The sequence below is a fragment of the Apostichopus japonicus genome, chromosome 7, assembly GCF_037975245.1.
Source record: "Apostichopus japonicus isolate 1M-3 chromosome 7, ASM3797524v1, whole genome shotgun sequence".
Lineage (NCBI taxonomy): Eukaryota > Metazoa > Echinodermata > Holothuroidea > Aspidochirotida > Stichopodidae > Apostichopus > Apostichopus japonicus.
The window spans coordinates 26,157,121-26,183,427 of NC_092567.1; the positions used below are offsets into that span (position 1 = coordinate 26,157,121).

General features: G+C 37.4%; 1 protein-coding gene across 2 annotated transcripts in view; it reads left to right on the forward strand.

Moving 5' to 3' along the window:
• The first annotated feature begins 3,628 nt into the window (after positions 1–3,628).
• LOC139969921 (uncharacterized) overlaps positions 3,629–26,307 on the forward strand; it is a 74,081-nt gene continuing 51,402 nt past the window's right edge. The window contains exon 1 of one of the 2 annotated variants that reach the window (XM_071975331.1): positions 3,629–4,269. The gene's annotated coding sequence lies outside the window, so the exon portion shown is untranslated. Of the gene's footprint in view, positions 4,270–5,712; positions 5,724–26,307 lie in introns of those variants that run through there. The other variant, XM_071975332.1, reaches the window with a different exon arrangement.

Here is a 26,307-nt window from a genome sequence, read left to right on the forward strand (position 1 = left end):
TTTGTACAGAGTTATCCAATGTATTTACGTCTAAAGACATACAATCTCCATGTAGGGTGGCCTCATCTGCGTGTCTGCCATTAGCCACCTTACCAATGTACCGGAATGGCTCAATGTTTCCGATAACCGTACGTCTTGGCAACTGTATGTCATGGTTAGTAGAGTTGAAAACTGGTAGCATAACACAACGTCTTTGTGGCATTTTGACTACCGTCTCAGGTATGAGCAGCCCCTCTGGTACAGAAGTCGCAGGTGTTGGTACAAATACACCCTCGGTTCCTCCCATAACTCTCTGATGATTCAGTTGACATTTTGTTATGCATTCCACATCTCTCCATTCCCTAGGCGGTATCAGTGTATACAGGTTTGAGGTTTGTACATCTACTGTGTCTTCATCCATGCCAGCCTCAATTAACCTTACCAAGGCTTCAACATCCTGTTTCTTTTTCCCTGGAATTGCTTGCACAAGGGTACTTATCTTAGAGCCTTTCTGGCAGTTTCCCATGAGATGTTCGATGACATTGTACCCAATCAATGGTGACTTCATACTCCCAGGATACACCAACATTGGAACCCCAAGACTCTTGGTTCCAATGCGAAGGTCCACTAGGATCCACCCAAGGTATGGCATCTCTATCTCATTTGCAGCCTTTAAATCAAGATGTTGTCCTTCTAGGAGCTCTTCAACTGGTCTTATTTCGGCATGAGGAAGGTGACATTTGACCCAACTGTCCGAGACTAAAGATACTGCTGAACCTGTATCCCACAGCAGTTCACTATCAATCCCGTTGAGGGTTCCATTAACAACGCACCTTTCACCCACTAGGTCAACAATCCTCTCTCTCTTCTTTCGAGACCAATCGTTATTCATAGCAACCTGTCTAAGCAAGTCGGGACATTCCAGCCCATTTACATTTACTGCATGGACATCGCCTGAGGTCCCTTCTCGTCCCCCAGAGGAGACCTGTTGGCGTTTCCCTGTTGCTTACCTGCCAAACATCCCCTGGATAAGTGACCAAATTTACCACATTTATAACAGTGGCGGCAACTGTCCCCTATACCATCCTGTTGACAATCGGAGCATCCCCGGGGCCTCCTCTCAAACGTTTTCGCCCTTCCCCCTGCTGTTATGGCCTTGTGTATTTCAGCTACTTGTGTCTTCAATAGTTGTACCTCTTCGTACAAGTTTGGGCTCTTCTCTTTCTTTACTTCGGGTTTGTGTCGGTCATTACCTGTCATTTCAACTGAAGCTGTGACAGGCTTCTTCAGTTGCATCTTTCTCGCCCTTTCTGCCTCGGAATGGGATGCTTGGTTTACCCTCTCCAGGAGGTCTTCCTCGCTGCATTTGTTGCTGGAGAAGGCATTCTTTACCTCCTGTCTAACTTCGGCATTCGACAACCCAGTTGACACTGCATGTTCAAACATTGACTCTACAAGGGTTTGATCATATTTGAATTTGGCATTTGCTTCTTTTGATGCGAAGAGTACTCTCTGCTTCAACGCCAGGGCACGGAGGACAAAATTCTGGGCCGTCTCAATTCTACCCTGTGATATACCACATAGCTCCTGATACAGTTCAGTTGCTCCCCGCTCCTGAAAGTGAGCCCTCAGCAGACGTCTGGTAATGGGAAGGTCTAAGTCGTCCCGTCCCTCCAAGTAGTCCCTTAGCTGTAAACCAGGTGTAACAGCCCTAACTACAGCCTCTACAATTTCTTTCTCAGGATACCCTCTTTTAAGTCCACTGTCAATCTGGTGGACCAGAGACATGAATGCCAGCTTGTCACGTTGCCCAGGGTCCCCGATCTGTCCTTGTATCTTGAACTCTTTCTTGTATGGCAGAGCATGATCTGTGGGAGGGTGACTTTCCTTCTCAGAGGTTGACGTGGTCACTTTTAGTTCCCCTAGACATCTTTCAAACTCTGCTTCCAAGTCCTTGAGCTTCCGCTCATACATCTTTACTGTTTCCCTCATATCCGTTTCAGCGGCATCATCGGCTGAGGTGCTTTGGTCCGTCTCCATCGTGGTCTAATCTAGTGGTTACTTCAGTCCTGGCAGGGTCGCCAATTTGTTAAGACCAGGATCTCTGTGAGACGGAGAGAGGAAAAACCAGTTTTAGTTTAGTTGTAACGAGTTAAGGCACATGTTAATCAATCGCTGAGGCTCCGCCCACCATACGCGCTATTGAACGCCAAAACAAACAACAAAATTTTGGGTAGGGCACCGCTAATCATACCCATAACAAATAAGTTCTGTCAATATTGAAACAACAGCCAATTTTTTGGTGGGACGGATTGCACAGAACATCCGTTTTATAGGAAGTATTAAAGTGGAAGTGAGGTGCCATCTGCCACTCGAAGTTTGTGCCTCCCTCCTCTACGCACCCACAGATTATACCCAGCTATATACACTTCCACTGCCCCAGCCTTCCGCGGGCTCCATTCAGGATTATTCAACCCGTCCATCTAAAATGAGATTGACCCAGCCTATAGTGATATTTATTCAGGCAGGGAAGCAGTTCAAAGTGTATGTTGAATATTCCAGAATATTCCAGAATTCCCATATTTTCTTGAAAATAGAACTTTATGACTTCTCGATGATTTTTCCACGTGAAAATGACGACGAAAACACGGCGGCGATTTGGGAAAATACTTTCATTTGCTTCGACTTAATTTCCACGCCCTTTGGACATAAATTTGGACTCGTTTCGATCCGTGACTTTGTACTAACTTCCATGACTTTTCAGCTTTTCATTGACTATAGGAAAATCGGCCACATATTACTAAAGCGTCAGTTTTAAACTTTTATTACTCGGCAGAGTAATATACGTAAACAACAATCAGTAAATATGTTTAAAGTAATTGCAAGGCAACTTTAATTTTAAGCGTGCCGCTCATCCGTGACTGCATGATCGAGCTCCATAGTGATATCGCATGTCAAAAATTCCAGTAATAAGAATGATGCCACATCCGGCCAATCTTTCGTTTCCCTCGCGAGGAGCGATCCCCTTAATTCACTCCCCTAATTCGTTCCGCTCCCAACACCAACTTTAAAAACCCGTGTACGTCACTGTTCCTTTCCTTCCCCATGCCCTCCTTTTCCCTTCGCATCCCCTCTGCTGCCCCCCCCCCTCTTCGCTTCCTTTATCGTTCATCGTCCGTTTCCTCAACTTTCCAAAACCCGTACCCTAGCTCATATATAGAAATGAGTTGATCTTTATCATCATATTATATTTCAGTTATTGTTTTGTTACGTTATATTTCAGTTATATTATTTGATCTCGAACGAAACAAAATATAGTACGTGCTGTCTACCCCCCCCCCCCCCCAAACCCACCTTTATTAGTGTTTATTTTAATCTATCTCTATGTATGAAACATTTCCTTTCTGCCTATGTAATACGCAATATTTTAAGGAAGACCTCAATAGGTTGAGAACCCGGAAGTCAGGTATATTCGATGACATTCTGTCTGTTCCCAGGGTTGTACTAACCAACTGCTATTCTTTCTATATTACTACTAGTTTAGTAGGCCTATATAGTGCAACGATCGACAAACAACTAAAAAAGAGAAAGTGAAAATAAGGCGTTGAAAGGGCTGCAGTGTTTTATCTCTAAGACAAACAACGTAGCATATAAGGTTCAAAGTTTACTTGTATGACATATTCTCATTAACAGTGACACTACAGGTTAAAAGTTATCTTTTTCATACAGAGACCGCGATTATACAATAAAAATTCGTAAAAGTTTTGTAGGTTAGAGGTCAAGTAGCAGTAAAAGCAAAAAGCAAGTGGGACTTTGGGAGTACTGTACCTCCGAAAGTCTGATCTAAGTATCTTATACGGTCTTTCCGATCCTGATAAATAAAACAAATGTCATTTCCGCTTACGAGTTGTACAACGCACTCTGAGTGTGTTGCTGTGTATTGAATATCATCGCCACGAACTACTGAAAATGTAACACAATTTTCTACATTTTGTTGCTTTTGAGAGTGAAGACGACGTAATTTTGTCGGATATGTTCTATTTCATTGCAAATGCTGCTTTTATTGCTAATGTCGAGCCCAATCGATATTGGACGGCGTAAAGTGTATCATCTTCTATAACACAGCAACCTGTGCTATTTATTACACATCGGTCTACCCATTACTAAAAGAAGTAGGCTCGAATGACAACATGTCAAACACGGAATGTTATTACCGATATAATACTGTGGATTCAAGCGAGTAAAGACATGTTACCATATCAGTGAGGAAAGACAAAGGATTTTATGTTGGTAAGATTGCTTTTTTTTGTTCGTTCGGAGATATTACATAGGCTTTTGATCAGTTGAACCACCCTGATTAAATGCAGACGACAGATCATTAAGTGCGTAGATCTTTGCTACAGTAGGCTATTACGCTACTGTCATTATCATTCATCTGCGTACGGTTAATCATGTCGTTAGGCGCTACTGCAACCTGTTTGGGAAATAGGCTTTAACACCTTCGTGAGGCAGCTTAGTGTTAGCATGCAAAATCACTTCTCTACGATGGTTAGGCTGGTTACGATTCTTAGCTGTCCAGAATAGCAATACAAGATACTAAAACTGTAGTGTAGAAGGCATAACGCCAGACCTAATAAGTAAGAGTGCCCATTCACCTTAAGAAAAATAGGCCTAGCTGTTCAGTTGTACCTTGTTAAAACAACAGCTTTAGCATATGTGCTGTAGTTTCAGTTATTGTTTTCTCAGGCAATTGAACCCTACGAGTACGTAGATCAGCAGTATCCATGATAGAGTGATAACAATAGAAAGAGCTACTACAATTTCTTAAATGGAGATATGAAAGCTATCCTTGTGATGTACATTTGTAGTCTTTTTTCCCCATGTAAATGTTTTGGCTTTCATGGATAACCACATCATTTAGCAGCTTTCAAGCTTTGTGACTTGACTAAAATGAAGGCATTGATGGAATATGCCTAGTCTAACTAAGTAAGTTTTGTTAGTAGAAAAAGATGCCAGAAACATTGACTCCTTTGCAATTGAATAAAAAAATGCTTCTAAAGGTTATAGATTGGCATTAAAATGTGCTCATGCACACATAGTGAGGTCTTGGCTTAATATGTTATTGGAAAGTGATAATTTGGAGCTACTTTTGCAATATTATATATCATCATTTGAACTTTGAACACGTTTTAGGGTTGGGGAGGGGGATTTGGGTGGGGAGGGAGGAAGGAAGAAGAACATCACACTATTTTAATTAAATGAAGTTGACATTTTATTGTTCCAAATGTAAATTTTTAGGCATCCTCATGTCCAGTAGTACTAATGTCCAGTACTGTAAAATGTCAGCTATCATTCTATTATTGCCAGATCATGGTCCTAACCCTCAAATTTTGTAACCAGCTTTAGACAAATTCTTGTTGACATAACACCAAGTACTACCAAGATGTTGTTTTCACTAGTCCTGCAAAAGATTTCAACTCTATGATGTAATCAACTCTTAGCATCTGATCTACAGTATCAGATAAAAGAAGGTTAGGGGTCATGTTTGTGTTAGTGTTTAACTGGTTCGTGGTTGTATATAAAATATAACTAATTATTTACAGTGATTTGCCCTACCCCATTGTGATATTTACTTTGTTACACACATAAATTGTAGTCAAAGAAGGTAGACTTATGCAGCCTTAGTCCCTATCTAACAGATGTAATCCTTTCATCACTCAACTGGTATTTTTTATTTTATGTTGGTGTCATTTTAACAGGGTTTGTATACTTTCTAGGTGTTCCTTGGTATAGGTGTGATATCTTTAATGTCTCTGTGAATCTTAAAAGTAGAATCAAAATCAGGCTGGTTGAAGGGCGTGAAAAGAGCAACTTTAACCTCCCTAAGACTTTTAGTTCAATAGGTCACACACTGTTTACTGAACTGTGAAATGTTACTCTTGAAACACAAAGGCTATCCTGCATATTGCTTAAAAATAGTACAGAGGAAAAGGCCTCCAGTACATGCATTGTTCAGGCAAAATGACAAAAGGCTATTGTCTTCACATATACGCTTGGTACACTTGGGTCCCTATGTTTACTGTATGGCATGCTACAGTATCAACTGCACACATAATTGATGCGTGGGATGATTATTGCAGTATATGCTATATGAAATGTTAACAGCTCACTAGGTGGTTCTATTGTGATGACAGTGACAGGACAGTTGTCAATGACAGAATTGGTTCAAATAATTTGACAGGTTTCAATCTCCCACCTTGTGAGAAGCTGCAGTGGCTGAGATTTAGAAGCACTTCACACAAAAAGAAAATTAACATATCTTTGTTGGAAACAGCAGTATGAGGTATATTTTAAATCACTGTAAACCTATCATACATGTACAGTATGTTATTCCTATAAGACTGTCACCACATGTGTGTGTATTTGCATTAAGCTGCTCCTTAATCATAGTCAAGCACTCTTTGGTTTGTGTGAGTTTTCAAACTGTGGTATATATCTGTAGCTATGTAAACATTGACGAAGTCATCACATACAGTACACATGTATTCTAACAGTGCTGTACTTGACTCCCTGTAGAAATGTTTACATACATGGTGTGCTGTACAGCCTGTACTATAGATTATCATGCACATTTCTATGAACAATTCACAAAGCTAGTCATCAGAGCTGTGTAAATAGAAACCATTTAAACCTATGATATGTTTAACAATTAACATTCAATAGTTTGACATCACAATAAATATCCTCATAAACACTTCTACTGGTCATATAAAGGTTTGAAGGTTATTGTTTTCTTTCATGAGGGACTTTCCAGACGACTTTGAATACAGACTTCATAAAATGATATAGGTAGAACTTCCCAATTCCCTCTGTAAATCAATTTAACATTAATTTAATTACCAAAATGACTGCTCTGTCGTATTTGCAACCAAATGTAGGGCCGTAAAGTAGGACACCACCTTTCAAGAATTGTTGTTATACAATCCTAATATTTATGAATTTCAAAAACCTGTGAACATTTTCTGATGTGATGTATTCCACTCAAGTGTACAGTATTAGTTAGTGTACTCTACAGTATGTGATATGATTGTACATTGCAACACAAACTCTTACTTCCTCTGCATTAGTTTACAGTTCTCTCCTGGAGCAATTTGCAGTGTGTAATTGAATGGATGTAGTTCCACTTTCTTTGGAATCGTAGAGAGTAATTGACCTTTACTATTAGCATTGTTTGTGTTATAAATACTTGTAGTTTTTAACAGGAAGGGTCTCTTTCTGACAAGCATTCAGAGAACACATTTTGAAGAGATTTGACAGAAAATAGCGTGAATTGACTATGACAATCATAATGTGAATCACAAGAAAGTAGAGGTCTTGACCATCCTGTTAAATACTGTACCATATAAGGCAGAGAAAGGACATTGTGCAAAGCACCACAATGTTGATATAAACCTCTTTAGTCCTTAAGATCATCCGTGAACAACCGTCAACGTTATTAGAAAGTGCTATTAGTTTTATCTGCAATAAGTGTCATATAAGGGAAATAACCAGCTGGTGAAATTTCCTGTTTAGACTTCGTTGTAGCTCTGTACATGTCTGTTATTTAATTTATATGTCGACTTCTATAGCTTTGCAGTACTTTTGAGTTTTTTTAATAATGTCAATGCTGCACTATAGTCCTATTTTTTACACAAAAGTCTACTTTACTTTTACTTTTTTTAATTCCAATAAGAATCGGGTGAAATTTCCATCCAATTCCACTTCCAATTGCACACCATTTTTGAGATATATTGATAGAACTTTGAAACTCTCTGTTTGCACCAAAAATAAACATGAAGCAAACAAGTGTGATGTCATTGTCCTCTTATATTGTTTTTGCATGAATTGGATTGGTTCCAACTTTATCTTTAAGGATATGCGATAAACAGAAGAATTGATAGCAAGTTTCACCTCCAGAATGCTCTCTAGATATGTTCTTCTTTCGCCATTCAAAAATACATTGATGCTCAGACAGTTATATCCTTTTACTGTCTTTGAACAGTACTTGTATGGTACTTGACTTAGCTACTTTGGCATGTAAGCAGAGTCAAAGCTTGCACTATTAAAAGTGTGAGAAAACAAATTACAAACAGGTGTATAGCTCTATAAGAGACTGCATGCATGGCAATGATGTCTTGGGCAGTTGTACTGTACATGTATACATACGGTCCAGCGCTTTAAACCCACAAAATAATATTTTCAATTGTCCTTTAAACTTACTAGTTACTACCCTAGTCAAATTTCATCTCAAATAATGGGCAATTGTCCTGTAAATGCTTAGTTGTTGGCAAATAATTATGTTTGGTAATTTTTTTGTCACTCTATTTAATTGACACTTTGAAGGATGTTGAGTATAAAAGTTTTGGGCCCAAACTTCTTGCCCCCATCATGAATTGGCCCAGGCCTGACATATGACAGATCTGTGTTTGTTCACTCTCCTCTGACATATATATATACGTGACTATGAAGAACCCATACCCCTAATGGTGGATTTCCCCTCCCCCCTGTGATATTAATGACTTAGTTATGTGAATCCCTCTCTCCCCTCCCCCCCCCCCTATTCAACTAACTTCAGAGCCACTGAGTTCTGTGTGCCTGAATATGTACCATTCCAAACCTGTAGTTGTAGAACGTGTTCAGTATACTTGTATGTGTAAATGTAACACTTTACAAGAGACCCATACCTGTATATGTACAGTGAAACACAAATATGTCTCTGGAGTCAAAATTAAGAGTTGCAGTTTTGCCATGACCTCGGCTATTCAAATCATACAGAAAAGGATTGTCCACTGAACTTTATAGAGGATGCTTAGAGGCAGATGTTCAACAATAGCCAGATGCAACTTGATATACTTGGAATGTTGATGTTGAGATAGCATTCAATACATATATTACAAAATTGAAATTGCAAATAGCAAGCAAACAGTTTGTACATAACGTATTATAAAGCGATTGCAAGTAGCAAAGAAGAAAAAATGTTTGTCGAAGTTGGATGGTCTGATATTTCAATCTGATACTTTAAGGTGAACAGATCTGTTATGATGCAAACATATTCATGATTTATGACACTTATTTCCCTAGAAAGAAAAAGTACTTTGTACTTTGTCTAACAAAGTTTCTTTCCTCACACTACCACTGAAGCTGACTGTACTCTTATGTGTGTTATATAAAGCTGGATTTGGCTGGGCGGTTTGACTTTATAGACAAGATAACAGCCAGGTATGGACAGCGTGGTAGGAATACATATCAGACTGTAATCAAAGTCGCTATGATATGAAAGGAAAGCGTTATCTATGCAAGCGATATACACCTGGTTTTGATAGGTACAGCGTGATATAGTGCAATGTATCATATACACTCCGGTGTAGAAAACACATGTTATTAGTAATTGCTGAAGACTTCAGTCACTGTACAAATATACACGCAAGAGATTCCAATTAACTGTTTACAGTCTAAAGTTAAATCCTGAAACCCAATTGTCAGCAGAGATCAGATGAGGAAAGTAAGCATGTTAAATGCCAACTGTAAATTGGCCGTACATCGTGGACAATGGACGGGTAGTTGTCACTATTATATACATTGCATGACGTACAGGTTGTAAGATCAGAACTGTGGTCAAGATCCCCTACTCGGATTATTCAACCCATTGAGAAACACTGGGTAATTATGATTCAAGTGAAATAAAATTTATAAGGCTGGGGCTGATGGGGGAAGAGACTAATGGACAGGACTGGAGGTGTGTAGGTTGTGTAGGTTGAGGGGATGGGCTGATGGGGGAGAGACTAATGAACAGGACTGGAGGTGTGTAGGTTGTGTAGGTTGAGGGGATGGGGTGGTGGTGTTGTTTGACGAGGGAAGAGGGAGGTGGAGGGGTTTTGTATGCTGGCTAACTTGAATGATGGAAAATGTTAAAGCTAGAGATAAATCAACAAATGTTAGGGATATTTTCAGTCATAATTTGGTGATAATGATAATTTATACTGTATCATTGATTCTTTTCACTCCCCTCCTCCTCAAGGTTGCCATATGTTGTTAGTCTTGAAGTTGCATATTTCCATTCTGTACCGAGTCATTGATGTTGTTCATCAGTGATAGTGTAATAAGTTATTATAGACCCATAAATTAATCACCATCCATCGGATTAACATTTCATCTGCTTCATCAATTAATACAGATGTTCGGCCTTTGGAATGCATAATATATGATCTGGTTAGTACTTTATGGCATAGCATGTAAATATTAGATATCAGTAAAATTGAAATTCATTTTGTCAGCTCTTTCATTTGCCTTGTCTTTTACCTCCATTTCATTAACACAAAGTCTGATCAATATCTCTTTTGAGATCTGGCTTTAGTAATCACAGATGATTTTGGGTTGGTTAGCATCATCATTGATCTCTAGAGTATAGCAAAATATGGCACCAAAACACAACTAGCCTTTTTCGATACAGGTTAAAAAACCCTTACAGTGGAATTACAACCTTTCTTATTGGGTTCGAACCCCTGGACATACAATCAGCATCAATAGCCTAGTTGGTTCTATAGGGTGTCTGCATATAAAGTAGTAGGCCCTGGTTCGAATCCCGGTGGAGGCTGGAAGTTATTTTAATTTTCTAGATTTTCCAACTCACTACAATTACAATTATATCTATATTCGTTTGCCTTCGTCATTTATTTCCATTTCATTTAATACCTAAAAATTCTGGCTGTTTTGGAAAACTCTCACTTTGCCAGTAAAAGAAAAATGCACAGTTTGCATTTTTTTGACTTTGCCAGTATAAATGAAGAACATAAAAGTTGGGTAACAATCGTCAGTTCAGAATTTTGTTTTTTGTACCTATGTGAGCCCTGTATCAATTGCTTATTATCTGCAAGTAACATTGGGCTGCCCCTCCCCTCCCCCTCGCCTCCCCCCATACACCTCTACACACAGTATCTGGTGTGTGCTGTAATTTAGGAACATTCCAGGGGAACTTGATGTCAGCAATAGACTTACAACAGTTGCCTTTTTACTTATGGACTGATCATGTATGTATAGTAGTAAAAAAATATTCTTTGCAATCTTGATATATACAAACAGTATTGTTTGTTAGAACCTCACATGTCTAATAATCTATCCTCTGCAATATAATCTCTATTTATCGGTTTAATTCAGTTATTCTTTCAATTAAATGCAAGGCTGTATGCTAGTTATACCTGTTTCCTTCCTTCTGTATGCGTTGCTAATTTTGTTTTGTTTTTGTTTGAAAGTTGCAATTACTGTATGTCAGAAACAATAGAAAATGTATTGTTTTACAAATTGCAATATATGATACTGGATAAATAAGCTGTATTGACTCAGTGTAGCTATGAATGGCTAATTGATACAGTAATGTACTTTACAATAAATATTCGTTAAAAAATTAGTTTTATTAAAATATTCATTCCATGGAAAAAATATTTCTAGAAAAGTCCAAAACACTTGCTTTGAGGAAAAGTGGATATTAGTCTACTGAGATTTATTTATTTCAGATAGTTCATTCTATTTTCCCCAATCTTCCTCCCCCCTCCCCCCCCCGCCCATAACTCTGTAACATTTCAAAATTAAATGCCTCTAATTTTAAAGTGGATTGATATTTCCTGATCAAGTAAAAGTTCAAGGGAAACATGAAAATATACTATTAATAGTGTGTGGAGTACTCTCAAGAAAAAATTATACATTTGCATTTGTAAATGGATTGATAATTGTCTAGTGCATAATACTGTAAATGCCTTTACTTTCACTACATGCACTGCATGTTAGAATTACTGTATGTATATACTGTAGTTAGTGTTCATGTACAAGTACATTACAGTACTGCGTAAACAACAAGAGAGAGAAGTCTGCACTGACTTTAATCTAATTACTGGGGCATAACATTTCTCTGATTGCTCGTGAGTCAGGTCTTTAGAAATGTCGAGTGGCTTGTGAAGCATTTCTACTTTTTTTTTCATTTCGTGAATGCCATTGTTTACCTATTATAATTAAAGGAAAAGTAAGGATGACCATTATCATTGGTCTAGTTGTTTGAGATAGATCGATAGGATTGCGATGAATGCCATCTCCTAATAGCTATAGGAAATTGTATTCTATTCGGGAGATACTTAACACAGTTTTAACGTTCCAGCAAAAGACGCTGAAGATTGAACCATGTCTTAATGTGACATCTTAAAAGCATTGCACATATATGCTTCAATTTGTTCATTTCTGCTATGTTTATTACATAGAGCCTATTTTTTAGGTTTTTTTTTGTTGTGAAGTAAGTTGTTAGCCATATTGCTATTGCTATATGAAATTGCAAAAAATTTTGCAAAAGCTGTGTAGTTCATTTTCTGAGAAGACCTAAGTATCTTCATCCTTTTATTCAATTAAACCACTCTTAGCACTGATCAATTGTTCTTGTGGAATTCTTATCTTATTCCATACCTGAAGTATTTCTCCTCCAGCATACCAGTATAACATGTAAACATTCAAGCTTCTACCAGAGTTCATGCTGTTAATAGTAAGTTGTGGAGGGTGACATTGCCTTAAAGGAGTTTGTGGGAATACAGAAGTTCCAGTGAAGAACCAATGATGTAAAAAATAACACATACAGAGATAGTTTTTGTTACAGTTCCCTCTGTTTGATATGAACATGAAGGGCCAGATCTCTGATCTTGATTCCAGTTTTAGCTCAATTAGCTGCGCATGTCCATATAAACATTACTAGATGCTTCTTAAGTTATTGACCTAAAGATGGTATTGAGATTGAACCCAGGACTCTCCCAAGATTCAAGACTATTTTTGCAGCTAATCAAGAACGACCTTGTGACCGTTACCAACATCTAAGGCTCTTTATTGCTGTTCAATGTATCGACAAATGAATTTCCGTGGCAGAATTCAGAGAAGTTGTTATTTCTTGTCACCATACAAGTCAACAAACGGGCAGTTTGCCAATATCTTACTAGTCATAACTGCCTGTGCGAATGATGATGTAGACACTGCTAATTCGTAGGGTGAAGTAGGGTGTATGCTTCATGAATTTATTGCACTCATTTCTTACTTGTCCCCAAGCATGAATGAGCACATTTACTCTAGTTATGTATCTATCTTAATTTACCCAAATCGGTAACATTTTAGCACTATTCCCGAATGACCCCAGTCCTGGTCAACAACCAGTTTGCTTCCTTTTCCTTTCAAATTGTTCTGAAGACCTGCAGTTCATACATCGATCTGCTGGTTGAGTTAACGCTGATAATGTTTGGGCAGACAACCATTGCCAGCATCTCAAACTCCTTTAAAATAAAGCTTCTTTTCCTTTCCAGTTATTGAATCCCTAGTCTGTGAATCATTTTGAGCATTAAATTTTCATGACATACAGTACAGTAAAGCGTACAGTGCTGCAGTCTGTTAATTAATGTCTGGAGAACCTTCCCAGCTGCCTTTGTTCAGCACTGGCCTTCATCTTAAATGACATTAGGCCAGGGCTTAGTTTATCTCATATCGTGTGTGTATATAATGCACTTCAAAGGTAACCAGATGGAACAGTGCATCATGTGGCATGCAGAGACAGTTTCCTTATATAGCAAAATTTATGGATGCATTTCCTTCATTTCATGCACTGGCTGAGTGGTAGTATTATAGAATGGCCACGCAAATTGGATTGCCTGGTATAAATAACACTTTTTACCAGCTGTTGTCGTTAAATTTTGTGAAGAAGTATTGACAAGGAAGTTAAATGATATCTGACTATGGTACTGTTCTCATAGACTATTTGACTACACTATACTGTAGGTTTGAATGAATTCAGTATATTTTCCGTACTTTCGTGTGGGTTATTTGCATCATGCTTGATTGCTGAATTTTTGACCTACCTGGCCTGATAGGCCCTGTCATACCTACAACATGTCAACAACTGGTGTGAATGTTAAAGAGAAAATTGTGCTGCATGAAACCCTGTCAACCTAGTGATGTAGCAACAATACTTTTATAATGTAAATTATGTATAGTAGTTAAAGATCTGTTTTATTGGCTCCAATAATAGCTGTGAAAGTTTTTTTGATTACGTAATCGACCTGCTGCGGTCGTAAATCTACTTCAGGCTGTACAGTGAGACTGCATAGCTTCTTAACACCATTAGGCTCTTTGTGTAAACACTGTGTGGAAATATGTTCATGTCTACAGTTTAGTTTACAGCGTTCACACAAAGACCCTCGTACAAGAAAAAATAAGTGGCAGGCGTTGCAGACTAATTGGTAAAAAGAGGTCATTTTACGACCAAGGCCGGGCGATTATGTAATCTCAAGAAACCTTTCCATGATAGCGTGCTATAGTTAGGGTCTTTGCAGTAGACCTTTAAGACACCTTGGATTGGCTCTTTGTATACTGTATCATCATGGGTATAGGTGAACATTCACTGACCTAATCAAGAGTCTTCCCTCTCATTAAAAACTCTGAAGAAGCAGGAGTGCTGTGGATACTCTCACACAAGCACAATCGTATGTCACACTGTCACAGTGTCATACCTAGAGGTGTAGCAATAAGAGGTATAGGCGGTTCATTGAATGAGGGCATCCCAATGTCCCAGTGGCGGAGCGTCCATACAGTCAGGGGGGCGGATGCCCCCCCTGACGGACTCAAATGGACTGCTGGCGCCCTTTTCACCTCTTTACCACTTTTTACTTATTCGCGATTATTTCCTTTTTTATTGCGCTCTCATCTACCTATTGAAATTTGTCACATTTTGTTGGTGTAATTTGGCGATTACACCTATTTATTCTTCATTTATCTGCAAATTAGCCAGGCCCGGAAAGGGTCATATCCGGCAATCTAGGGAGTGTCTGTATTCAACCTGTGGTGGCGCTACGCGCCAACCTGTGGTGGCGCTCCGCTTAGATAGTGTCAAAGGCGCCCCTACAGACCATTCTCGCCCCTCCTGACCGATACCCCTAGCTCGGCCACTGCCAGAGGTGTAGCAACAAGAGGTACAGGCGGTTCATTGAATGAGGGTCCCCCCAATGTCCAAGGGTTGGTTCCTGACACTTTTATTAAGAGGATCACAACTGAAGGTCAAGTAAGATAGTTAGACAAAACTTTGTGGTTTAAACATTTGTCTTTGTGTCAAGTGCAATTTAGATATATTCAAAGTAGGAAAGGCGAAGAGTGTCCTGGCTTTCAATATAGAATCATGCCTAGTGTTTAATATGGCTGATTAGTCTGACCAGTCAAGTTTGACTTCAAGTATAAAGGAGTAAAGGGAAAACTGATTGGGAAAATATTTAACTATATAAAATAGCAAAGAAATTATTGGCTAGAACAGGACTTGAACCAGTGACCTCTGGGATAAAAACACAGGTTTTGATCTCAAATAGTGACTTATAATTGAACTCAGAAATGTGTATATAATATCATGGTTTTGCATAAATTTGCCAATTTAAAGGCATTGAAGACTCGCCCCAAACTGCGTGCTGCGCTCTGAAAAAGTTAACTTTTCGTTGCTTGCAAATGAGGTTTTCTTCTTGTCACTACAAAATGCAGACAGTAATGAAACATGATACCTTGTTATCTTTATCTAGACCTGAGATGTCCATCGCTGCTATGTACACTGTTATGGGTATTGACCGTAGCTGTATGTATTGACTGTACACTAGTGCCTTATTGCCGACGACGGTAGCAAGCTTTGTGTGTATTTCCTGGGATCGATGGTGGTGTTTAACACTTCTGTTACTGGCATAAGACGTTTCTTTGTTCGAGAGTCTTCACACCCTTAAAGTCAGTTGGTAAAAATATGCAGAAGACTGTTATTTAGTTCCATGATCGGGATCGTGACTAATCTTGTTTTGAATTAGATTTAGGTTTGGTATAAATATACTTCTTGCAACTCCAGTAAGTTTGAGAATTTCCCGGTAATTCCTGACAAAGCAATAAAAACTAGCTGTTGTAACCTTTCCTGATGTTTTCATAATTGAGTGATTTTAGCTTCATAAGCAAATTCCAAGGTATGATTGACTTTCAAAATACTCGTCCTGATATTTCTGGACTGCAGATCCATGGATGCAGTTAAACTGGAAACATTGTCAAACATATATTGGCAAGTTTTTGGTTTCTTAGCCTGGTTTATCTGTTTTTTTGACTTTCTTTTCTCTGTACAGCGCTTCGAGATTTTTGGGAGGCGCTTTATAAGTAGTATTTATTATTATTATTATTATTAAGTTACTTCTAACTTCTGAGTGGTAGAGCTGGAAGAAAGAGGGCAGTATCCTTAGAGAGGGTCATTGGGGGTGCAGTGCAAGAATGTTACCAGTTTGTAGGCTAGAGTAGATCAGAGTGCGTATGTATGTAGGAGAAAGGTAAGTATCGTCTTTTGTAAATAACCAAACCAGTAAATTATGGGGTATAAGTTTGGACTGAATGGTCAGTTGAACTGGCTCTTTAAATTTTGACAGACTTTAATTTTCAGAAACTAATTTCAGGAAATACTTCTTTTGGTTCATCACTTTATACAGTACCAGTAATGTATTATATCTAACACAATACATGTGTAACATATATATCGGTATGATACATGCACAATGCATTGCCACAGTTCATGAATTACTGTACTATACAGATGCTTAGTAGCCAGTATTCTTGAGCTTGTTTACTACAGAACTACCTGTGTACAGTATGTTGTCATACACAGCCTACCGTAATAGCACACTTCCGTTCCACACATTTGTCATTCTAGCTCTGTAATAAAAATTAATGAAAAAAGGGTGAAATTGTGAGGGTTAGTGTTCTAATAACTGGGAATATTTTTCATGCTGTCTCGATCGTGTATAGTGAATCCATATATACACTTTTAATATGAATATAATATTTTGTGTTAAACTTGATATAAGGTGATATAGCATGGTACATAAAATAGAGCCTCAATTTGAAAGAGTTACAATAGCTTTGGATTACAAATTCTCCTGTGTGCAAAATGATCTGATAAAACCTTCAATTTGGATTTGGGTGAATTACAAAGTCAGTCATGGTGCCTCTTTTAAGCAATTGGAGATCCTTCATGGTCTGAGAATTGCAAAAGTGAACCTAAAATGAGCTACTTAAAATTGTGGAGAGATACATGGAGTCAAATTTAGATGGTTTGTGTACATGTGTAGAATTTGCAATTAACGATCAAAGTCATGTTGATTGACTGAAAACCCTTTCACACACTACACCAGTGCCTTTAATTACTATGCCTCAAGCTGGCTGAAAGATGAGGTGTCCTGTGTTTAGGACTGATGTCCCCAATTTCTGCATTGACATTATTGATCATGATAAATTTATATCAGTGTATAGAACATTCATGTGTATTTTACATTACTTGTGTCATGAAAGCAACAGTTTACAGTACTTACACAAGGAAAATATATCATATGGGAAGGGGTTTTGTAACCCTTCGCAACAGGTGAGCTAGCCCCCTAGATTTTAAGCCATCCTCTTGGTTTCATCAAATATGACTGATCTCAATAAATAAAGTAGATTATTCAAGGTTGTTACTCAGTTTGTGTCCCACGATATCCTGTCTGTTGTGTACCAGATGTCAAACTTAATTAAGAGTTGAACAGTGTACACATCACTTTAGCAGCTTGAAGACTGCGTAATAAGGTGCAAACGGGTTATATCCTGTGATATTGGGCCATTGGTAATTAGTAGCTGATAGCTTGTCTGTCCACATTGCTCTTAAAGTACAGAGAGTTGCTAGTACTGTAAAAGATGAAATTCTCTAATGTAATACTCAAGGTCTAACAACATGGTCTTACAATTAAAGTTTAAACACGATCTTCAGCATGATCACAACTTGTCAAACAAATATTGTAACATCAAACCTATATTTTTTTATCTGCTTGCCGTTCATTGTTCAGTTAAATTGAGTGTTTAGCAAGTAATGCACTATTTACACTAAATAACTATGGTGTATTAACTGCATTCACAGCTGTTAATCTCATGGTTGTACTTTTAAGATACATTTTTCAGAAAAAAAATAAGAAAAAGTTTTGGACCAAACTGCATGATCTCCTCTTTAGTATTTATGGAGAGGGGGAGGGGGAAGGGAAGGGAAGCCAAAGAGAGAGTGCCAGAGGAGGATGGGAGGGGAGAATCAAACTTTGGTTTCCCAAAGAACGTTGCCAGACATGCATCAGGATACTTGGTTTCAGTTTTATACAAACAATTTCATCTCTGAATACAGCTACATAATACAAACTTGTCATGTGATTGCAAAAAGTACCAAATATGATGTCCTGTAGAAGGTACATTACTTCTTGTTCACATTTCTGTATGGAGTTCCTTGTTGTTGTGTTTGGACAGTGTGATAATAGGGGATTTTTGCTAAAACTACCAGAATAAGATTTATGAATACCTTAAAGCTGGAGTCTGAAAGTCGCATTATATTTCATAATTTTTTAATCTTTTGGTACTTTTGTTGGATAATATTGCATCCATTAGACTTTACAGTATGCATCTCTTTGTCACTTCTATGTAGTAGCAACATGGTCATTCTTTATATGGTATCACTGCTGTATGTACGTACGTACTGTAAAACAAATACAATCATTTAGTAGCAGTCTTTGAACACAAAAACCATAACCAGTATATTTTGTGTATATTGTTATAGTATTGTGTTTTTTTTTTTTTGTAAGAAAACTTCTTACAATGCCATATGTTATTTGCTTTGGCCAAGAGTGAGACCTCAATAGAACTATAAACTGTAATTATCGCCTTGTGTTCTACATATTAAAGATAATGAAGTAAAGTTCTTAAATTGTATGTAGCTGTACAGTAACTGTATGTACAGTAGGCCTACCCATGCAATACACTTCAATGTTTAAGCAAAGTCTATAAACAAGAACTTACTTCCTTATCCAGCTGCAGTATAATCAACGGAAAAAGTGGAAGTGAATGTGGATCCGTTATTAGACTAGAGTTTGGTGTTATAAGCCTAATACAGTAAAACAAAAACCAATTTGAGATTTCAGCAGTTGAAAACAAAATTGGAGTTGAAGAGCTGTATTTTAAGCCTAATGAATGGTAAATATGAAAGTAAGGATAAGTGAGCAGTGACCATTAAGTCGGTCAATGGAGTGGTGGCAGCAAGGTTGTGGCAAAAGATGGAGGGGGGGGGAATTGTTACTGTTTGAAATTTTGTCAACTTGGGACAAAGAAAGAAAAGAAAATTTACATTATTTTTTTTTTCAAATTTAACTTGATATTTCTTGCATTGTTGTCAAAATTAGGTTGAAACGGGAAGGGGGAATTCCCTTCTGAAATCCCTCAGTTGGAATTCAGGGACCTGCATCCCTCTACATAATCTAATCTAATCTAATCATGCGTGGAGAAGTGGGGGATTAAGATAAAACATCACTTTTTGCAGGTTTTAATTACTGTAGACTGATTGCAGTACTGTACATATTTTGAACATGACAGATGTATCTTGACAAAAATAGTATTTCGTCCCGTTTTGGTAACTGAGGATTCGGAAGTTTTCTTCCTTTGGATGATTAAGGTGTTAGTTTACATGAATCCTCCAATCATTTAGTGATTTCAATATTTCATTACTCAAAGTTATGAAAGTTGAAATTTTTTCTACGTACTTGATCAGTTCAGTGATCACTCACTATAGTGTTTTATATAGTTGACAATAAAACTCACTACATTGTTCATATCTGAATATGAAAATAAAAATAAAATAAAACTGTTAGCAAACTGCTTATCCACTAGAGAGCTTGTGTGAGAGAATGTGTAAATATAAGTTGCCCTGATGTTTCGATCCTAGCAGGATCTTCTTCAAAGGCCTTTTTAGGATCGAAACGTCAGGCCAACTTACTTTTACACAATCTCTGAATATGGTTAAATGTTCAACCACATACCCATGCAGATTGAACTTAACCCATACAGTAAGGTTTCCAGATCAAAATGCTTGTTAGAATGTACTTCTCAATCATTTCATCTCTTATTTCTTCTCTACTTCCATCCCCAATGCACCACTTGCCCCCCTCCCCCCGTACAACCTCCTCCACCCCGGGATGTGTTTGACTCTCTCTGTTTCATAGATAGTGTGTGCATACAGTATATCACATGAGACCTCTTCTCAGGATATGTGCACTTGATCAGGATCATTTTCAGACTAGTTTTATACTTTCATCTGTGTATTTATAAGGTAACTTATTTTAGGTAATGATCTATCCAGTATCACATTGCAAATTCATGTGGGTGAAGTGCTATACATACTGTACTGCATGCAAAGATCATTCACAGGAAGCCATATTACTAGAGAATAAATTCACAGACAAAGTTTAGAATGTAAATTATTCAAATTGTTGATTTCAATTTGTCATCGAGGCCAATGTTTGTTTCTTTATTACATTTACTTCGTTCCTCGCTTACCTGTCTCCCCACAACCTTAGCTTAGTATTCTACCGTGCCTAGAAGGAACCGGTAAGGTTTTAACACTGTGCGCCGTCATGACCGGCTCCCCCGACCTCCGGTCAATGCCCTTCCTTCTCATTCTACCATCCAAACTGTCAACATCGTGCGTTTTGTGCTCTGGATTTCCTACAGCAATATCCAAACCAGTAAGTTTTGGAATTTTTGTCATATAAATAGAATAGTTAAGTGATGCCAAATCAAATTTATTGAGGTATAAACTTGATAAACTGATATGCTGTTATAGCAACACTTTCAATTTAAAATCAGATGTAATTGACCACCAACTGTCAGCCAGGCCTGGCTGTGATCAGTTGTAGAGACATACACGTGTGGAAGTAAATGTGGCAATAATAGCCACCAACCGACACAATTAACTGTGATTAAAGTCATCAGGATGACCAAGAGCTGTAAGGCATAGGACAGAGGTAAAAGGATGTGCTGACATATGGCGCGAGAAAGCGGAATATATTATGTACAACAATATATATGCTTTACTTGCAAAATACATACATGGTTTACTTCAAAAATACATTTTAGACATATTATATATTCTCCAAAGAAATATATTCTCTAACACAAAAGCATTTATAATATAAATATATATTCTCTAAGAGAAAAATATATATTTTCTTTCAATATATATATATATATATATTCTGTTAAAAAGCATATATATTCTCTGACAGAAAAATATTTTTCTCTAACAAAATATATAAATTCTGCGACAGAAAAAAAAAAAATTCTACAGCAAAAATTATATTCTGTGCAAAAGTATATTTTTAATGTGAGAATATATATGGTCAATTCCACGGTGACTCGCGTGACATTTTTACTAAAATTCCTCTCTATTTAATATCATTAAACAAATAAAGAAATTACCTGGGAGAAAAGCATTCATGTAGTCAGTAAGGTAAGCCTTAATGCTTACAACAGTAGACAAAAAATATTTATACCTCAAGTATTGGGGGTGAAATTGGCGAAAAACTAAACGTGACTCGCGTGACAGTTACTATTAGCAAAAATCAGAATGCACACACAAATGTTCGATTTCTTATGTCTTATTAAAATATTTCCAATCACTTTTTGTAATCATACCGAAGTTGAAAAACACCTCTACCTCAATTGCTATGCAACTTTGAAAAAATGTTGTAATGCATGAAAATAACGATGAAGATGTATTGTGACTCGCGTGACAAGAAAACGTGACTCGCGTGACTAGTTCACTTTTCCGATAGTTCTAGACCAAATGCAGTAGTGAATCAAAGGTATAGATCTTACATAGTGAAATATAACATTCATTGATCTAGAAAGTGTCCAAAAGGTACTTCCCTTGGGAATGTCCAGATGATATTATGTCCCCGAGTTACATTCATGACTGCAGACAGTAGGTAATATACTGTACGGGTAGTACAGTTGTTCAGGCAATATATCTTGTCAATTAATATTTGTAACAACATTTAGTCTGTTGAAGTCACTCATTTGAGAGTTATAGAAGAAAGAGATCTATCAAAATGTGATTCAAATTACCATTCTCATATTTGTCATATTTGAATAAACCAAAAATGTAATACTTGAGAAGATACATTCGCTCATAGGATTTTGGGAATGATTGAGCAGTTAAAACCTTACGGTTGTCAAGTCATAGCACATGGCATTGCCAGATACAAATATAGATAATGTTTTTGTATATTACTTAAAAATCAATGACAAAGTGCTAACTTTCCAAATGTGGTGATAAAATAGGCATTATATTGCGAATAAATATTCATGATTTTAAATTCTGATACTTCAAATGAAATTATCATAATTAGTTGCATTATGTGTGCCCATATTATTCAAGTTGCCTAATTAAAGGGGAATGCATATATGATATCTTTAACCAGTGATTCATTCATCAAACTATAACATCCCTGAAAATTTCACACAGTAAATAGGTAGAAACACTATCTTGATTTGACGTGACTCGCGTGACGTGACTCGCGTGACATTCGTAAAGGGTGATTTTCTGCAAAATTTGAATATCTTCTGAAAAGGAAAATTCAGTTATCCTTTTGGTATCTATGTGAAGACGTGATATTCATTATTTGGAGTAAAACTATTGTGCAGGCAAGGAGAAAAAAAACAAAAACAGTAAATTTTGTGACTCACGTGGCAGTAAATCGAGGGTGTTTACTGTTTTCAATTTACCACTGTTGTCTAATGCCTTGATGTCAAAATAAAATTGAAGCTATTAAGTGAGCACTATGCTATAGCAAATATAATTAGTCCAACACACAGTTAATAGGTAGAAACACTATCTTGAATTGACGTGACTCGCGTGACGTGACTCGCGTGACATTCGTAAAGGGTGATTTTCCACAAAATTTGAATATCTTCTGGAAAGGAAAATTCAGTAATCCTTTTGGTATCTATGTGAAGACTTGATATTCATTATTTGGAGTAAAACTATTGTGCAGGCAAGGAGAAAAAAAACAAAAACAGTAAATTTTGTGACTCGCGTGACAGTAAATCGAGGGTGTTTTCAATTCACCACTATTGTCGAATGCCTTGATGTAGAAAAAAAATTGAAGCTATTAAGTGAGCACTATGCTATAGCAAATATAATTAGTCCAAAACACTGATGATACCTATGATTAATATGTACAAATCTGCACAAAATGAAATTTCACTGTATTTTTCATAATTTAGTTACTACGGGAACCATTTGTTATTACCGACCCCATAATCAAACAAATGATGTTTCTGGGGTGAAAAAATTATTTTTAGTAACTACAAGTATTCTATTTATTGGAAACTTATACAATTTTAATGTACAATGATTTTAAATTTTTTGGTATGATGTTGACCTTATCATGGAATTGACCATATGCTTTTTAACAGAATATATATATATATATATTGAAAGAAAATATATATTTTTCTCTTAGAGAATATATATTTATATTATAAATGTTTTTGTGTTAGAGAATATATTTCTTCGGAGAATATATATAAATATGTCTAAAATGTATTTTTGAAGTAAACCATGTATGTATTTTGCAAGTAAAGCATATATATTGTTGTACATAATATATTCCGCTTTCTCGTGCCATACTGACCGGGTTGTAGTATTGTGCATAAGTGATGTGTCCATTCAAAAATGCTTGTAAAAAGTTACTTTTCGTTGGTAATGTTGTAAATTATGTTAGGTAATAATATTAATTAAATAGTTCAAATGATGGCATTCAATTGAATCATGAAGGGCACTAATTAAAAGGTAGTGTCTGATTGGACATCCTACCATTCCCTACTTCCAATCCATAGTCCACTCCTATGTCATTTCCAATTCTTGAGGAATGACAGAATCCACTCACTCACAGAGCTAGGGTAACAAACTTCCCTGGTCACTTTTTTAAATAATTGTATCTGAAAGGAGATCTCTGGTACTCCCAAATATTTTGAAATAGTTGTGTGCTGACAAAAATGGATTAGAGATGAAAAAGTGCTCTTTTAACTGGCCATTTGAGAATGTTAGTCAAAAGTTTTGTTTGATGTGACCATTATCTACACCCATGTCAGATGATATTGGGGCAGTTGGATGGTGGAAGAGGTATGGGGGAGGGATATGGGAGAGGGTCATGGGGGAGGGGTATGGGGGAGGGTCATGGGGGAGGGGGAGAGGAGATGGGGTGATGAAAGAGCGGGATGGTGGAGGGGGATGGAGGAGGGGGATGGGGAGGGGCATGTGGGAGGGGGATAGGGGAGGGGGATGGGAGAGCGAGATGGGGCAGCAGGATGGTGGAGGGGATGGGGAAGGGGCATAGGGGAGTGGGATGATGGAGGGGGATGGGGGAGGGGCATGTGGGAGGGGGATGGTGGAGGGGGATGGGAGAGCGAGATGGGGCAGCAGGATGGTGGAGGGGATGGGGAAGGGGCATAGGGGAGTGGGATGATGGAGGGGGATGGGGGAGGGGCATGTGGGAGGGGGATGGTGGAGGGGGGTGGGGAGGGAAATGTGGGAAGGGCATAGAGGAGTGGGATGGTGGAGTGGGATGGGGCAGTGGGGTGTTAATTGTATCAATGTAATAACCCTCAGATTGTTTTCAGCCCAGCTCCCATAGTTGTGTCTCACTTGAAGTACACTTTTTCGACAGTATGAAATGACAGGTACAGTACAGTTAGCATTCCCCTTGACTATATATGCTGTGACTATGAGGTATGTTGGTATGTAATAAATGGATGAGGGCAATCCTAAAGGTATATTCTGTTCTAGGATGCATGTATGACTGAAGACTCACTACCAATCTGTTCCTTGTTCTGCTAGTATAGTATGAAGCCATTTTGTGTCAAACTCCAAATTAGGATCCCTAGTGTTTACGTGCACTGATGTTATATGAAGCCAGATGTATGCTACAATAACTGTGCTATTGTTTCTCCTGTTGTTCAGTTTCCGTCACAACGGAAAGGGTCATATCCTGACCAACATTGCCTCGATGAAAGTGTCCTCCAAACTCTGTGATAATGTGAAGTACCTGTACAAAGGCTTTCAATGCTGCATTCCTTTCAGAGTTTTATGATTGCTAATAATTGCTAAAAGTCTATTTTTTAAATACCCTTAGTAATTCATGGAGGTTCTAAATCTCAAAATGATCCTCATACATTGCAATTAAATGAATGGAACGGAATAAGATTGGTTTATATGTAGGATTATAATAAAAAATTAAAAAGTATAAAGAAAACAGTCAGTGAGATAAACTGTAGTATTGTGCAGATTTGTGCCAGCTGTGTGTTATATTCATTAATGTTTGTATAGCAGCACATCAGTGTAAGTTGACACTGTAGGTATATAAGCTGATCCATCTTAAAGCAGCACTTCATGCAATGCAGTGACATCATTGCAATGTTTTTATAGGCTAAAGTTTTGCAATGGGTTGGCCTTTGGACAATATCAGACCAGTAAATGATTACAATTTAGCCTGTGAAATAGATTATAATCTATGAAAGAGTCCATGAGGCTTTGGACTCCAGCACTCTATCTACATACTGAGCCCTGTCCTAATTCTGCAAGTCTGGCTTGGGTGATCAGGATTCAAATTCTGTCCTTTCTTTTGTTCTGACTAATTATATCCTTGTAATTTGATTAAGAACCTCTGATGCAAAGACTACCCGTTGCTTTAAATAATAATATTCCTTTATTGATTCTATTAACTCATGAAATGGAAGTAATATTAGATACATTTCTTTATCCCATCTCTATCCGTTATTTTCATGCTTAGCTCCTATTGATGGATATTGTGTCATGTGACAGACTATTCCTGAAAGTCTGTGATAAATGCAACACATGGTTTGTTGTCCTTCCTGTATACAGTAGAGCAGGTTACCTTACTAATGCACATGTGTAGGGTTACTGGAACACTGTTATACAGTAATAGACACCTGAAACTAGGTTAGTATTTATAGGTATTACAATTCCTGCAAGGTTTTATCTAGTGATATATTTCATGTCATACCTTAGAAGTATACTTAAACTTTAGCTCTTTCACTTTCATTCACTTTGTCAAGGTGATGTTAACATTATTTTGTTATTATTTTTATTTATTTAATAGATGGAAATTGATTTTAAGTACTGTAAATTGGCTCTCATATTGATCAGTTCAAAACATGTGAATGTATTATAGGGACATTAAAGTCCATAACTTTCAGACGTGTACGTCCATAACCATAAATCTGTACGTCCATAACCACAGTGAAACAGACACGGGACCTAACTGTACTTAGAAGCATGGTATAAATTAATTCCTTTTGTGTTTGGAAGCTTAGAGTCCTGTTAATAGGCACATGCATTTGGTTGGTTTTTAA